General features: G+C 46.4%; 1 protein-coding gene and 1 long non-coding RNA gene across 2 annotated transcripts in view; one reads left to right on the forward strand and one right to left on the reverse strand.

The window, feature by feature from the left end:
* The window catches only part of LOC119436344 (lysosomal alpha-mannosidase), a 615,486-nt gene that overhangs the window by 140,423 nt on the left and 461,210 nt on the right, over window positions 1–13,853 (forward strand). The window lies entirely within an intron of this gene.
* LOC125940679 (uncharacterized) overlaps window positions 1–13,853 on the reverse strand; it is a 191,008-nt gene that overhangs the window by 11,908 nt on the left and 165,247 nt on the right. The window lies entirely within an intron of this gene.

Raw genomic sequence — 13,853 nt, forward strand, 5'->3', positions numbered from 1 at the left:
TTCTCTGATCCACACCGCTCTCTTCCTGTCTCTTAACGTTACTCCTAAGATTTTCGTTCCATCGCTCTTTGTGCGGTCCTTAACTTGTTCTCGAGCTTCTTTGTTAACCTCCACGTTTCTGCCCCATATGTTAGCACCGGTAGAATGCAATGATTGTACACTTTTCTTTTCAACGACAGTGGTAAGCTCCCAGTCAGGATTTGGTAATGCCTGCCGTATGCAAAGCAACCTAATTTTATTCTTCTGTAAATTTCTTTCTCATGATCAGGGTCCCCTGTGAGTAATTGACCTAGATAAACGTACTCCTTTACAGAGTCTAGAGGCTGACTGGCGATCCTGAATTCTTGTTCCCTTGCCAGGCTATTGAACATTATCTTTGTCTTCTGCATATTCATCTTCAACCCAATTCTTACACTTTCTCGATTAAGGTCCTCAATCATTTGTTGTAATTCGTCTCCATTGTTGCTGAATAGGACAATGTCATCTGCAAACCGAAGGTTGCTTAGATATTCGCCGTTGATCCTGACTCCTAAGCCTTGCCAGTCTAAGAGCTTGAATACTTCTTCTAAGCATGCAGTCAATAACATTGGAGAAATTGTGTCTCCTTACCTCACCCCTTTCTTGATAGGTATCTTTCTACTTTTCTTGTGGAGAACCAAGGTAGCTGTGGAATCCTTGTAGATGTTTGCTAAGATATTCACGTATGCCTCCTGTACCCCTTGATTACGCAATGCCTCTATGACTGCTGCTATCTCTACTGAATAAAATGCCTTTTCATATTCTATGAAAGCCATATAGAGAGGTTGATTGTACTCCGCAGATTTCTCGATTACCTGATTGATGACATGGATATGATCCATTGTAGAATATCCCTTCCTGAAGCCAGCCTGTTCTCTTGGTTGGCTGAAGTCAAGTGTTGCCCTGATTCTATTGGAAATTATCTTGGTGAATATTTTATACAATACTGAAAGCAAGCTAATGGGTCTGTAATTCTTCAATTCTTTAACGTCTCCCTTCTTATGGATAAGTATAATGTTGGCGTTCTTCCAACTCTCTGGTACACTTGAAGTTGTGAGGCATTGCGTATAAAGGGCCGCAAGCTTTTCAAGCATGATATCTCCTCCATATTTGATTAAATCAACTGTTATTACATCTTCTCCAGCAGCTTTTCCCCTGGTCATGTCTTTCAAGGCCCTTCTAACTTCATCGCTAGTTATAGAAGGAGCCTCTGTATCCGGTTCATCACAATTTCGAATGAAAGTAGCTTGGCTGTTTTCGGCACTGTACAGGTCAGTATAGAATTCTTCCGCTGCTTTTACTATGTCATCGAAATTGCTGATGATATTACCATGCTTATCTTTCAGTGCAAACATCTTGCCTTGTCCTATGCCTAGCTTTCTTCTTACCGATTTCATGCTGCGTCCATATTTTACGGCTTCCTCAATCTTTCCCACGTTATAGTTTAGAATATCCCTTACTTTCTTCTTGTTGACAAGTTTTGGCAGTTCAGCGAATTCTATCTGATCTCTCGAGTTAGGCACTTTCATGTTTTGTCGTTTCTTTATTAGGTCCTTTGTTTCTTGGGAGAGCTTACCTACTGGTTGCCTTGGTGCCTTACCTCCCACCTCAATTGCTGCTTCTGAGACCAACCTAGATACGGTTTCAATCATTACCTCTATGTTATATTCTTCTTCCTGTTCTAGAGCTGCATATTTGTTCGCGAGCACCAGCCTGAATTGGTATGCTTTTACCCTTACTGCTTCTAGGTTGGCCTGTTTCCTCTTCACTAATTTCACTCTTTCTCTCTTCAAATTGAGAGAAATGCTGGACCTCAATAACCTATGGTCACTGCACTTTACCTTACCTAACACTTCTACATTCTGCACTATGCTTGGATCGGCAGAGAGTATGAAATCTATTTCATTCCTTGTTTCTCCATTAGGGCTTTTCCAGGTCCACTTCCTGTTGCTGCGCTTCCTGAAGAATGTATTCATTATTCGGAGCCTATTCCTTTCCGCGAATTCTACCAACATCTCTCCTCTTGCATTCCTAGAATCAATGCGGTAGTTGCCAATTGCTTGCTCACCAACCTGCTTTTTCCCCACTTTTGCATTGAAGTAGCCCATGACTACAGTATACTGAGTTTGCACCTTTCTCATTGCCAATTCTACATCTTCTTAAAACTGTTCTTTTTCTCCATCATCGTGACTGGAGGTTGGGGCGTAGGCTTGTACTACCTTCATTTTGTAGCTCTTATTCAGCTTTATTACGACGACTGCTACCGTCTCATTAATGCTGTAGAATTCATCAATGTTGCCCGCTATGTCGTTATGGATTAGAAATCCTACCCCGGATTCTCTCTTATCTGGAAGACCTCTGTAGCAGAGGACGTGGCCGTTAGTCAGCACTGTGTAAGCCTCACCAGTTCTTCTAACCTCACTAAGGCCAATAATATCCCAGGCAATGCCTGATAATTCTTCAAATAGTCCTGCTAAGCTAGCCTCACTCGAGAGGGTGCGCGTGTTGAACGTTGCCAGGTTCAGTTTCCATTGGCGGCCTGTCCGGACCCAGAGATTCTTAGCACCCTCTGCCACGTCGCAGATCTGACCGCCGCCTTGGTCAGGTGCTCCGCAGCCACTGAGGACTGAGGGCCATGGGTTAATTGTCGGAGTCATGAGGGAGGTAGTGGCCGAATACTGCACCAGGGAGGCGAATTCCTGTTCTGGTGAGGGAGTGACATTGATGAAGCTTGATGGGCCTGCCTAGTTTGGTTGCACCTGAACTAGTATAGCCCCACTAGTTCTCGGCAATATGTTTTTTTTTGCCGGTGTCAGGCACCACTCCATGCCTGAAAATGTAGTGGACTAGAGTAGGATTCGAACTTACGACCTTCATATTTGAGGTCGGGTGTTCTACCTCTGCTCCACGCCACCACATGGTGACGTGGAGCAGAGGTAGAACACCCGACTTCATCCTCTTTAGCGTATGCCAAAGTGACTGCGACTTCTTTGTTCTGCGTTTCCCCAGTAGACCGATTAGACACTGAATATCAATGCCATCTAACGAGGCTCCGATCAGCCCGATCTTTAGCTCCGATCTTTAGTCTGCAAATGTAATACGACATTTCGAACAAGCCTCGTGCTGTCATTGCGAAACTAAATGCAAGCAAAAAGACAAACATGTTGCAATGACAGAGCAGAGATGAGGATAGGTGAAAGCCCAGCAACATGATATAGAAAAACTATGTAGGCGCATGTGCATGCTCTCATGCGCGCGCGAAGGAGTGGCAATAAATTGCGCCGAAATATAGGTCAAAAGTAGCCAAAAAGTAGCCAGGGAAGCTGAGGGAGCCAACCTGAAATATGAAGTGCCAAACACTCCCAAAAAGTAGCTAATTTGGCTGAATGCAGCCACCATCGGCAACACTGAATAACGCGTCAACCCACAATGCCGTTGTAACCCTGCCAGTTTTACGAGGTGTGATGTCGCTCACAGTGGCACGTAAATTTGAAAATTATTGAAGGCAACAGCAGTTATGTGTTTGATCTACATGTCGCTTCAATAGACCAATGAAAGTTTAGAGAAATAGTAAAACCTACAAACCGAATGACTGCGTGTCTTTTACTTCGTACCATAGCAAGAGATATGTACTTTCGTCTGCTTGTTCCCACGTCGTGCAGTCGCACGCGCAGATAGCGAAACTATGCCATTTTCTACCGTGTTCCAGCACGCGATCATGCTCTGTGATCCACTTGCGTCTGCCTCAGTGTTCGTGGAGCGCTGACTTATACCGCTAGTCAGGTGTCCTCTTTTACAGCGCGCCAAATCGTGCGCTGCGCGAAACGAGACAAACGCATCAGCTCCGTCAGCCGAAGTAAGCCGCGCTGCAAAAAGCGGTGAAAGAGAAGAAGGCGGGGCCCGTGACGTATGCGTCCCGCTATCCTCCAGCTCCGGTATCTGAGAACGCAGGGAAATAATTTCGCTTGCGCAGGCTAGGCGGGGCAAGTGGAGAGAGCGTCTATGTTGGCGGCGACGCTCGCCTCCTGAAATCATGGGTTCATGGCAATGAAATATTTCTATCTCGGCTATTAATGAACCAATTTGAATAATTATTGCGATTGAACGCTCCCTAGAGGGCACATAACAACTTCCAGCATATAGCCAAAATTTGCTATGTGGCCTGGTGAGGGGCCCTTTACCGATGGCTTTGTTTACGCGGTAACGCACCCTGTAATTCAGTTACTTTCTTCAGTAACCGATTACATGTAAGCAGTTACATTTTTGATAAAACAAGCTCTGACAGGCGATACAGCTTTGAGAACTTACATTTGGCTGGAACTACAAAGTCCAAAGGGATGAAAACATGTGCATGGGTTAACTCCGTCCCACAATCAGCGTCCTGGCAGCTATGCTTGGCAGCCTTACAGATTTGCACACTTCCCTTGGAGTTCCGGCCGTCTGAGCTTTTCTCCTGATTAGTTTCGCTCCCTCCCTCCTAGAAGCGCTTATAAGCGGCCTTCATAGGTGGTAAGAACTGCTGTTGAATTCTTCTTCGCTTATTGTAGTCTATGACTACTCTGATATATCGTCAAGTAAAACCAATATGTTTCTATCTGTTTGGTATTACGTGACTGATATATACGTATGCACCTATTTTTTGTGATTGTAACACACGAACAGTATTTCTAGGGCTGAATAATATGCATCATTATAATAAATTACATTTACAGATTTCGACACCTTTCCAACGAACGTGAAGTCTAAATGACTTCACTTTATTGACTACGCTCGGGTGGCTTTTACGAATTTTTTTTTTGCTTTCAGCATCGTAATGGCCAACAATTCTACCTGTGATGATTCTGGTGGTGATGAGGCCCTTGAACACGTTCTGCGAGACAGTCGTTGCAACAGTGTACAGAGATGATGGCTCGCGGCTTCGCTAGGTCGTGTTGATCACAGATCATCGCCAGAACAAATCATGTTGGAATGCCGACTTCGTAAGCAATCACAGCAGAGAGCAATGAAGGCACCACTACAAATCTTAAGGGCAAAAAACCAACACAAGTTGCTTTGGCCTTATAATTGGTATTCGTTCTGGTGGTGATGAGGCCCTTAAACACGTTCTGCGAGACAGTCGTTGCAACAGTGTACAGAGATGATCGCTCGCGGCTTCGCTAGGTCGTGTTGATCACAGATCATCGCCAGAACAAATCATGTTGGAATGCCGACTTCATAAGCAATCACAGCAGAGAGCAATGATGGCACCACTACAAATCTTAAGGGCAAAAAACCAGCACAAGTTGCTTTGGCCTTATAATTGGTATTCGTTCTGGTGGTGATAAGGCCCTTGAACACGTTCTGCGAGACAGTCGTTGCAACAGTGTACAGAGATGATGGCTCGCGGCTTCGCTAGGTCGTGTTGATCACAGATCATCGCCAGAACAAATCATGTTGGAATGCCGACTTCATAAGCAATCACAGCAGAGAGCAATGATGTCACCACTACAAATCTTAAGGGCAAAAAACCAGCACAAGTTGCTTTGGCCTTATAATTGGTATTCGTTCTGGTGGTGATAAGGCCCTTGAACACGTTCTGCGAGACAGTCGTTGCAACAGTGTACAGAGATGATCGCTCGCGGCTTCGCTAGGTCGTGTTGATCACAGATCATCGCCAGAACAAATCATGTTGGAATGCCGACTTCATAAGCAATCACAGCAGAGAGCAATGATGGCACCACTACAAATCTTAAGGGCAAAAAACCAGCACAAGTTGTTTTGGCCTTAGAATTGGTATTCGTTCTGGTGGTGATAAGGCCCTTGAACACGTTCTGCGAGACAGTCGTTGCAACAGTGTACAGAGATGATGGCTCGCGGCTTCGCTAGGTCGTGTTGATCACAGATCATCGCCAGAACAAATCATGTTGGAATGCCGACTTCATAAGCAATCACAGCAGAGAGCAATGATGGCACCACTACAAATCTTAAGGGCAAAAAACCAGCACAAGTTGCTTTGGCCTTATAATTGGTATTCGTTCTGGTGGTGATAAGGCCCTTGAACACGTTCTGCGAGACAGTCGTTGCAACAGTGTACAGAGATGATCGCTAGCGGCTTCGCTAGGTCGTGTTGATCACAGATCATCGCCAGAACAAATCATGTTGGAATGCCGACTTCATAAGCAATCACAGCAGAGAGCAATGATGGCACCACTACAAATCTTAAGGGCAAAAAACCAGCACAAGTTGCTTTGGCCTTATAATTGGTATTCGTTCTGGTGGTGATAAGGCCCTTGAACACGTTCTGCGAGACAGTCGTTGCAACAGTGTACAGAGATGATCGCTCGCGGCTTCGCTAGGTCGTGTTGATCACAGATCATCGCCAGAACAAATCATGTTGGAATGCCGACTTCATAAGCAATCACAGCAGAGAGCAATGATGGCACCACTACAAATCTTAAGGGCAAAAAACCAGCACAAGTTGCTTTGGCCTTATAATTGGTATTCGTTCTGGTGGTGATAAGGCCCTTGAACACGTTCTGCGAGACAGTCGTTGCAACAGTGTACAGAGATGATCGCTCGCGGCTTCGCTAGGTCGTGTTGATCACAGATCATCGCCAGAACAAATCATGTTGGAATGCCGACTTCATAAGCAATCACAGCAGAGAGCAATGATGGCACCACTACAAATCTTAAGGGCAAAAAACCAGCACAAGTTGCTTTGGCCTTATAATTGGTATTCGTTCTGGTGGTGATAAGGCCCTTGAACACGTTCTGCGAGACAGTCGTTGCAACAGTGTACAGACATGATCGCTCGCGGCTTCGCTAGGTCGTGTTGATCACAGATCATCGCCAGAACAAATCATGTTGGAATGCCGACTTCATAAGCAATCACAGCAGAGAGCAATGATGGCACCACTACAAATCTTAAGGGCAAAAAACCAGCACAAGTTGCTTTGGCCTTATAATTGGTATTCGTTCTGGTGGTGATAAGGCCCTTGAACACGTTCTGCGAGACAGCCGTTGCAACAGTGTACAGAGATGATGGCTCGCGGCTTCGCTAGGTCGTGTTGATCACAGATCATCGCCAGAACAAATCATGTTGGAATGCCGACTTCATAAGCAATCACAGCAGAGAGCAATGATGGCACCACTACAAATCTTAAGGGCAAAAAAAAAAACAGCACAAGTTGTCTTGGCCTTATAATTGGTATTCATTGTGCTCTACGTGATCATGTGCCGTAATAGTGTGCAGTGATCACTTGTCGGTGCTTTCTCTCTACTTTTTTTATATTTCTATGTCACCATCACCCGTCCACCAGGGTAGAATAGCAAACAGGATTTTTCATTCTGGTTAACCTCCGCACCTTTCTCCTTTTATTCGTCTCTCCCTGTATGGTATATTTGGCGGACATAATTGCTGCAAATGAATGTGCGCGGGCATAGCTTTTATACTTTCAATACTTTTATACGTTTATACTTCGAATAGCAAGTTATATTTAGCGTTTGCACTGGCTCAAGAAGCTTCTTGTCTGAAGCGTCTTGTGCATCATATGTGCCTTGAGATGCGTAATCACGAAAAAAATTTGTCGCAGTTTCACCCGAAAGGCGAAGCACCAATGGCGATAGCAAATTAGTAGAGAGCCGCATACGGTGTAAGGATAGTAGTTTTATCAGCTGTATAAACTTGGACATGCAGCAGCACCAGCAACGCAAAGAACTGTTGTCGACGCCGTCGGCGTTTTGCCCGCGTTCGCACCGAACGCGCGCGGCGTTTTTATATAAATACGTATTTGGTGCCGCAGCTAAACGTCGCCTCCCCTCCCTCCCTCCCGTCCCCCCACAGTCTTTCGCGCGACGGAAAAAGTTGCGTTTGCTCTCTATATATGGAAAGGAGGAACGAGACGCTTAATTCCGCAGCCCTTCAGGGACCACGGCGCAGAACGCGCGTTTGCTCTCCGACGTGCGTTCGCTCCCCGTGAAAGCGCGCGTCCCTCGCGCCCTTTCACTCGCACATACAGCGTCCGGAGCGCGGCGACGATTTCATCGCCGTTGACGTCATACGGAACCTCACGGCGACAGCGACGGCGATGGCAACGACGACGGCGACGCCGATGGCAGAAATCTGCTTTGGAGTGTCCATATAATTGCTATCGCAATAAAATGTTCACCTGCGATGTACGTATTGTTTGCCGTGGTTCGTATTATCTTGTCTGATGCCTTTTATGTGTCACATGCGTAATCAAGCACGAAAAAGGACGCGAAGGTGAGCACTAAAATATCGTAAGTAACAACCGTCAATTGCAGAGAGCATGCCAAATGACGTTACAAAGCCTCACTGCAGATAACTCAGAGGCTATATCAAGGCGTACAGCATCTACGAATGCATAGTCTAACTCTATAAGTTTGTCGACGTGCACCTGGGCCGGTATTTTGTAGCGATGCCTTCCCGGTAATAATGCCTTTTCGCGCTTATCGCGCTTTGTCATTGGTCAGAGCGACGGTCCGCTCGCGTTAACAACGGGATCAGCCGGCGGTGAGTGGTGGATGATAAGACTAGTATAGAATAAGTCATAAGGCATCGCTACAAAATCGTGGCCCTTAATTGTCGATTAATCGGCCAGAACAAGTTAGCGGCACTGTGTGCAAAAGAGACCGGCGGCGCTATAAAAACGTAAAGTTATTCCATTCTAACTTTATTCGTCAAATTTACATAACCGCCGACGCAAGCAAGGGTGGTGACCCACAGCGTTGTTTGAATAGCCATATCAAACGCTCTCCTCGTTTATAGTAGGTGACCTTGGCTTGGTTTCAAAGCGAATAGCATTGCTATATATACCGCGACAGGTTTTTGTTGCCAAATGGTTGACGAGATGTAATGCACATGTAAAAGAGCAGAGAGTTTTGGTAAGGCCGAGCTAAAGCAGTAAAAAAAAAAATAGATAACCGGGTGTGGAGGAGAGTGGTGCCGTGGTTTTTGATTGGTCCGCTGCCCCTTGCTTAGCTTGCGGTGGTTCATCGACGATTGCAGCGGCGCGCTACGGGGCGTAAAAATCGCGCCACAATGGATGCCAGTGAAGAAGATTTGGCAGAACGATGTTATATAAGTGATAAAAAGGCTCTGAAATACTATACTGCCACGCAAAACATTTGATTACGTGCGAAGGGACCAATTCTTGGCAGCAGCTCCGAGTACACAGCGCTGGAGCGATCAGTGAACAGCCATCTTCTATTCCTTTCGGAACGGGGCCGTCTCCGGCTATTGCACAAAAAGTTCAGCTTTGTTCGGCATATTAATGCAACTTTATTGAGTACACGTCACTTTGACAGGGTGACTTTTCGCGATTTTGTGATGTCGTGTGACAGACAGGCAAACTAAGCGTGGCCGGAAAACATTTTTACCAATCGCGCAAGGCTAATGGTGACAAAGGCGTAGCATTGGAAAGAAATGTTTTTCTTTAGTTGGTCCTAGTCATGTATAACCAGTGTGTACACGTCCTCTTGAGATGGGTAGTTTTAGAGCTTTCCGTGACGTCTCGCGACTGAATGGCGAAGTGGCCGTTACCCCAAAAATGTTTGACCAATTGCGGAGGGCGAACGAAAAGAGTGGAATAGAAACAGGTTGGAATAGCTTTACGTTATAGCGCCCCTGAACATGCTCTCGCAAGTACACTTTAAATCGCAGTTTAATGGAGCGAGCCTGTGACATTGCCTATCTTCACCCCAAGGCCAACATTGCTGTGCATTACGTCACCTTCCAGTGGATACCTGGCCACTCCGGTATTTCGGCAAACAAAAAAGCGGATAGAGCAGCCCAAAGTGTACTTGAGTACATAAATTTTAGAAAAATATTTTTACAAAAGCCGATACTTCGAACATGGCTAAAAAATATGCCTATGAAGAAAGGAATACCTGCGGATCGAGTCCAAGCACTCACGAACAATTTTATCGTATAGTGCGTACCACCGATCACTACTGTGATAACTGTCAGTGGAGCACGTATTACTTGAATGGGCCCCTGTACCATGACGAGAGATATTCTTTTGAGCGCCAAATGGACATAATTTGTCATGCTCCGCTAACGGTTACTAAGCATCTTAGGTCCTATATGGCTGGGCCTTTAAAACAGGATTTATTGTTCCGATACCTATCAGAAATTAACCTTCTCAGAAAGCTTTAAAGAAGGCTCACTTAATGATATAGAAAAGCCTGAATCCAGCCATTGTCTTACCTGTAAATATCATTATGAGGTTCAATAGCGCATTTCGTATTATTTATTATTTCTTTTTTTACACCCTGTATAAGTGCTCACTAGTTATACATAGATATGTGTAAAAGCTCTGTCCCCCTCCCGCACGTTCGTACGAACAAATTGCAGCAACCAAATAAGCACATGAATACAAAACTATCAAAAGACTGCGCGCATAAACGCGCTATTCGATTGATCAGACAGTATATATAGTAAAGTCGTAAGCATTAGCAACTGTGGCGAGAAAGTAGACGGAACCGAACAGAAGCTTATGAATGAGTCAAAGTTGAGCGAGTTGGTAAGGATTCATGGTATACTGAAATGCAGGTGAGCTTGCAATCACGTAGACAAGTAGAACGAAACGGACAACAATTAGCGCAAAAAGGGCAGCACAGCGTTTGCGTTGTCTTTTTCGTTCTACTTGTGTCCGTGTTTGCACGCCTGCCTTTCCTTACCATGAACGAATAGAAGGATGGGAACATACGCGCCCACACGAACTCACGCGTTATCTGGCCGAAATAAGACCAAGTGTCAATTACCATCACCCCTAACGTTTCCCAAGTGGTTTCGATCCAAGTCATCGCTTTACTAACGAAATAATAATTCCCATAGAAAGCGAAAACAAAAATTTTCGTGAGTGACCCAATGCATCGCCTGTTATCTGTATAGAACAGAAGCCTGAAAATATACTTTGCCTATTGGCGGGGTTGCGGAGGAAAACGCTTGTCGCTTTGGACATTTTCTAATGGTACATTTGACTGATTCCTACCGTGCTACGACACGATTTGCGCCGATATGGACGCCTCTGGACCATGAAGCGTGCACCAAGAGAGGGTCCACCAGCCGAATGTCCAGCTGATTCCAGAGCAATTAGAGGAGCCACGTAATCAGAATTCTGTCGGATCTCGGTCGCGCTCCCAGCTCGAAGGTGAGAGCGTCCCTTGGCGCTCCGAGTTGGAGCGTGGCACTTTGAATGAACCAAGTGAATGTGTTCCGAGCACTCCCTTTCGACCAGTCGAATGTAAACCGGCCCGCGAAAGTGCTTTGGAGCGCTCGAAAGCGACCAGTCGAATGTGCCATTAGAAAATAGGTATGTTAGGTTTATATTAAATAGATCGTGTCCTATAAAACCAAAGTCCTGTTACCGATATGCGTCACGCAAGTTTAGACTATGTTATTTAGCTACAGGGGGTATTGTGTGATATTGGGTAGTTGCATTGGTCCAATCGTCTGCAGAACTGAACTTTCGCGCGTGTTCTCGGACAATTTCAATTTCTTTTATTTATTTATGAAACTGTGATACATGTTTACTGTGATAACTGTGATACAACTGTGATATATGATTTATGATACATGGTTGTGCATGTTCTACTGTCTTCAGTGGAATCGTGGACTTGTGCGCGTGATTTCGCATTCGTTCTCTTTTATATTATTTAGTGTGTTTCATATTGCTCTTTGTGGTTCCATTTTGTTTGCCATGCGACAAGCAAATAGCCGGCGCCACCTAAAGACGCCTACCTTCAGTTTAAAATCATATAATAAAGAAAGAAATACAGCAGAACCCATCTCACGATGTCTGTCGACGGTAATGCGTTAGCATTGAGTCAATATAGCGACACAACGCATCGCCGCCGTCGAAACGAGTTATGTATCAGGCATGTATTGCAGCGGGACTCCTCTTTCGCGCTTCCCTAAAAACACTCGGCGCCAACTAGCGCCGCCGCCATGAAGCCTGCGCGTGGGCCCCGAAATGCATGGCGCGCCGGTGCGTGCGAACCCCGAGAAACGTGTCATGCGGCAACCGGGCTTCTCTCTCGCGCTTCTTTTTGGGCACGGTGCGCCATCTAGTGGCACTGCCGAAAAGTCTGCGCGTGGCCTCCGACACGAGAGGCGTGGCGCGCGGGTGCCTGCGAACGCAGATAATTGCTCCCTCGCTTGCCGCCCACTCAGTGGCTCAAGTTGGCTAGAGGTTCATGGAAGAACGGCACATACCCCTGAGTGAATTCATGATGCAGCTCACTAAAGCGTTGACGTGAAAGACATTAATTGAAAAAAGGCACACATCCAGTGTATTTGTGGAGCAGCCGGTTAAAGCGCCGGCTTGATGTCCTTGAGGAGACCTTGTGACGTGGGTTTGATTCTCAACATCGTAGAAATTTAAGGGATCTTTTTCGTCATTGTAGAGCGGCCAATTCTCGGTGCCCCCTACCTAGTTTCCCGGAAAGTTGGCGTCAAAGGCTTTCATTGAAGACCAGCACAGACCGAGTAGCACATACCCAGTGCTCAAAGTCGACGGCAAAGAGTTTCTTAGAACAGCGGTACCTACCCAGTCCCGCGTCTACTGTGACCCATGTTGGTGCGAAAAAGGTACGCTCGGCCACCCAAGTTGGTCCGATGGATGCTTTCGAGCCCTGTTACCTCAGCACAGCTGCCCGATATGCTACCCATTCCACCACTGACTACCTCGTGAACTAGAAAGACGGGAAAGCGGTTAGATACAACTCAGACGGACGGACGGACGGACGGACGGACGGACAGACAGACAGACAGACAGACGGACGGACGGACGGACGGACGGACGGACAGACAGACAGACAGACAGACAGACAGACAGACAGACAGACAGACGGACGGACGGACGGACGGACGGACGGACGGACGGACGGACGGACGGACAGACAGACAGACAGACAGACAGACAGACAGACAGACAGACAGACAGACAGACAGACAGACAGACAGACAGACAGACAGACAGACAGACAGACAGACAGACAGACAGACAGACAGACAGACAGACGGACGGACGGACGGGCGGACGGACGGATAGCCCCCGGAAAGAGCGTGAGGTGCCCCAGACGGACAGACAGACGGACAGACAGACGGACGGACGGACGGATGGACGGACGGATAGCCCCCGGAAAGAGCGTGAGCTACCGTATAAGAATGTAATTCATTAAAAGAAGCCAGAAGCCAGAAAGCAGTCTAGATGGAATGGTAACGAGATGGTAAGGAGATGGTAAAGCCCATGCGGTGGCGCCGTAAATGTTAAAATGTAAGTTTTACGATATTTCAAAAGGCAGCTTGCGCACCACTGTTTGAAGCCAGATCAAGATGTCTGGGAATACTGTGTTATAGTAGAACAATTGCGGATGATGACTATACATGTGTCGCGCGTGGAAATAGCGCATATACCCTTAGACATATTTTGTTAGCATGTCGCAGTATCCATGCAGAGGTCGATGAAGACGTATTGTATCGTATCGATGCCATCGCAAGCTCATACCAACAGGTGTTTTGTTAGTTAGCTAGTGTCTATCCACGCCTTTGACATTCACTTTTTAGGAACATTTCATTTCGTGCGCAGCGGGATACGTTTGTCTGAGACCGAACGCGCACGACATCTCAGTATGCCTATGTACCGTATCCGATACTGGGGCGCGCCGCGCTGTTGCAACAGTGGGATGCGGCAATCTCGTGCACATGCAGAACTCTGCAGCTGCGTTATGAAGTTGTACAGGATTTAATAAAACATAATATTCGCATATTCCTGAGCTGGGGCCGAATTCACAAGTCGTTTCTTTCGTGAGTGCCGTTTGCTCTATTGGCC

This window comes from Dermacentor silvarum, chromosome 1 (assembly GCF_013339745.2).
Source record: "Dermacentor silvarum isolate Dsil-2018 chromosome 1, BIME_Dsil_1.4, whole genome shotgun sequence".
Taxonomy (NCBI): domain Eukaryota; kingdom Metazoa; phylum Arthropoda; class Arachnida; order Ixodida; family Ixodidae; genus Dermacentor; species Dermacentor silvarum.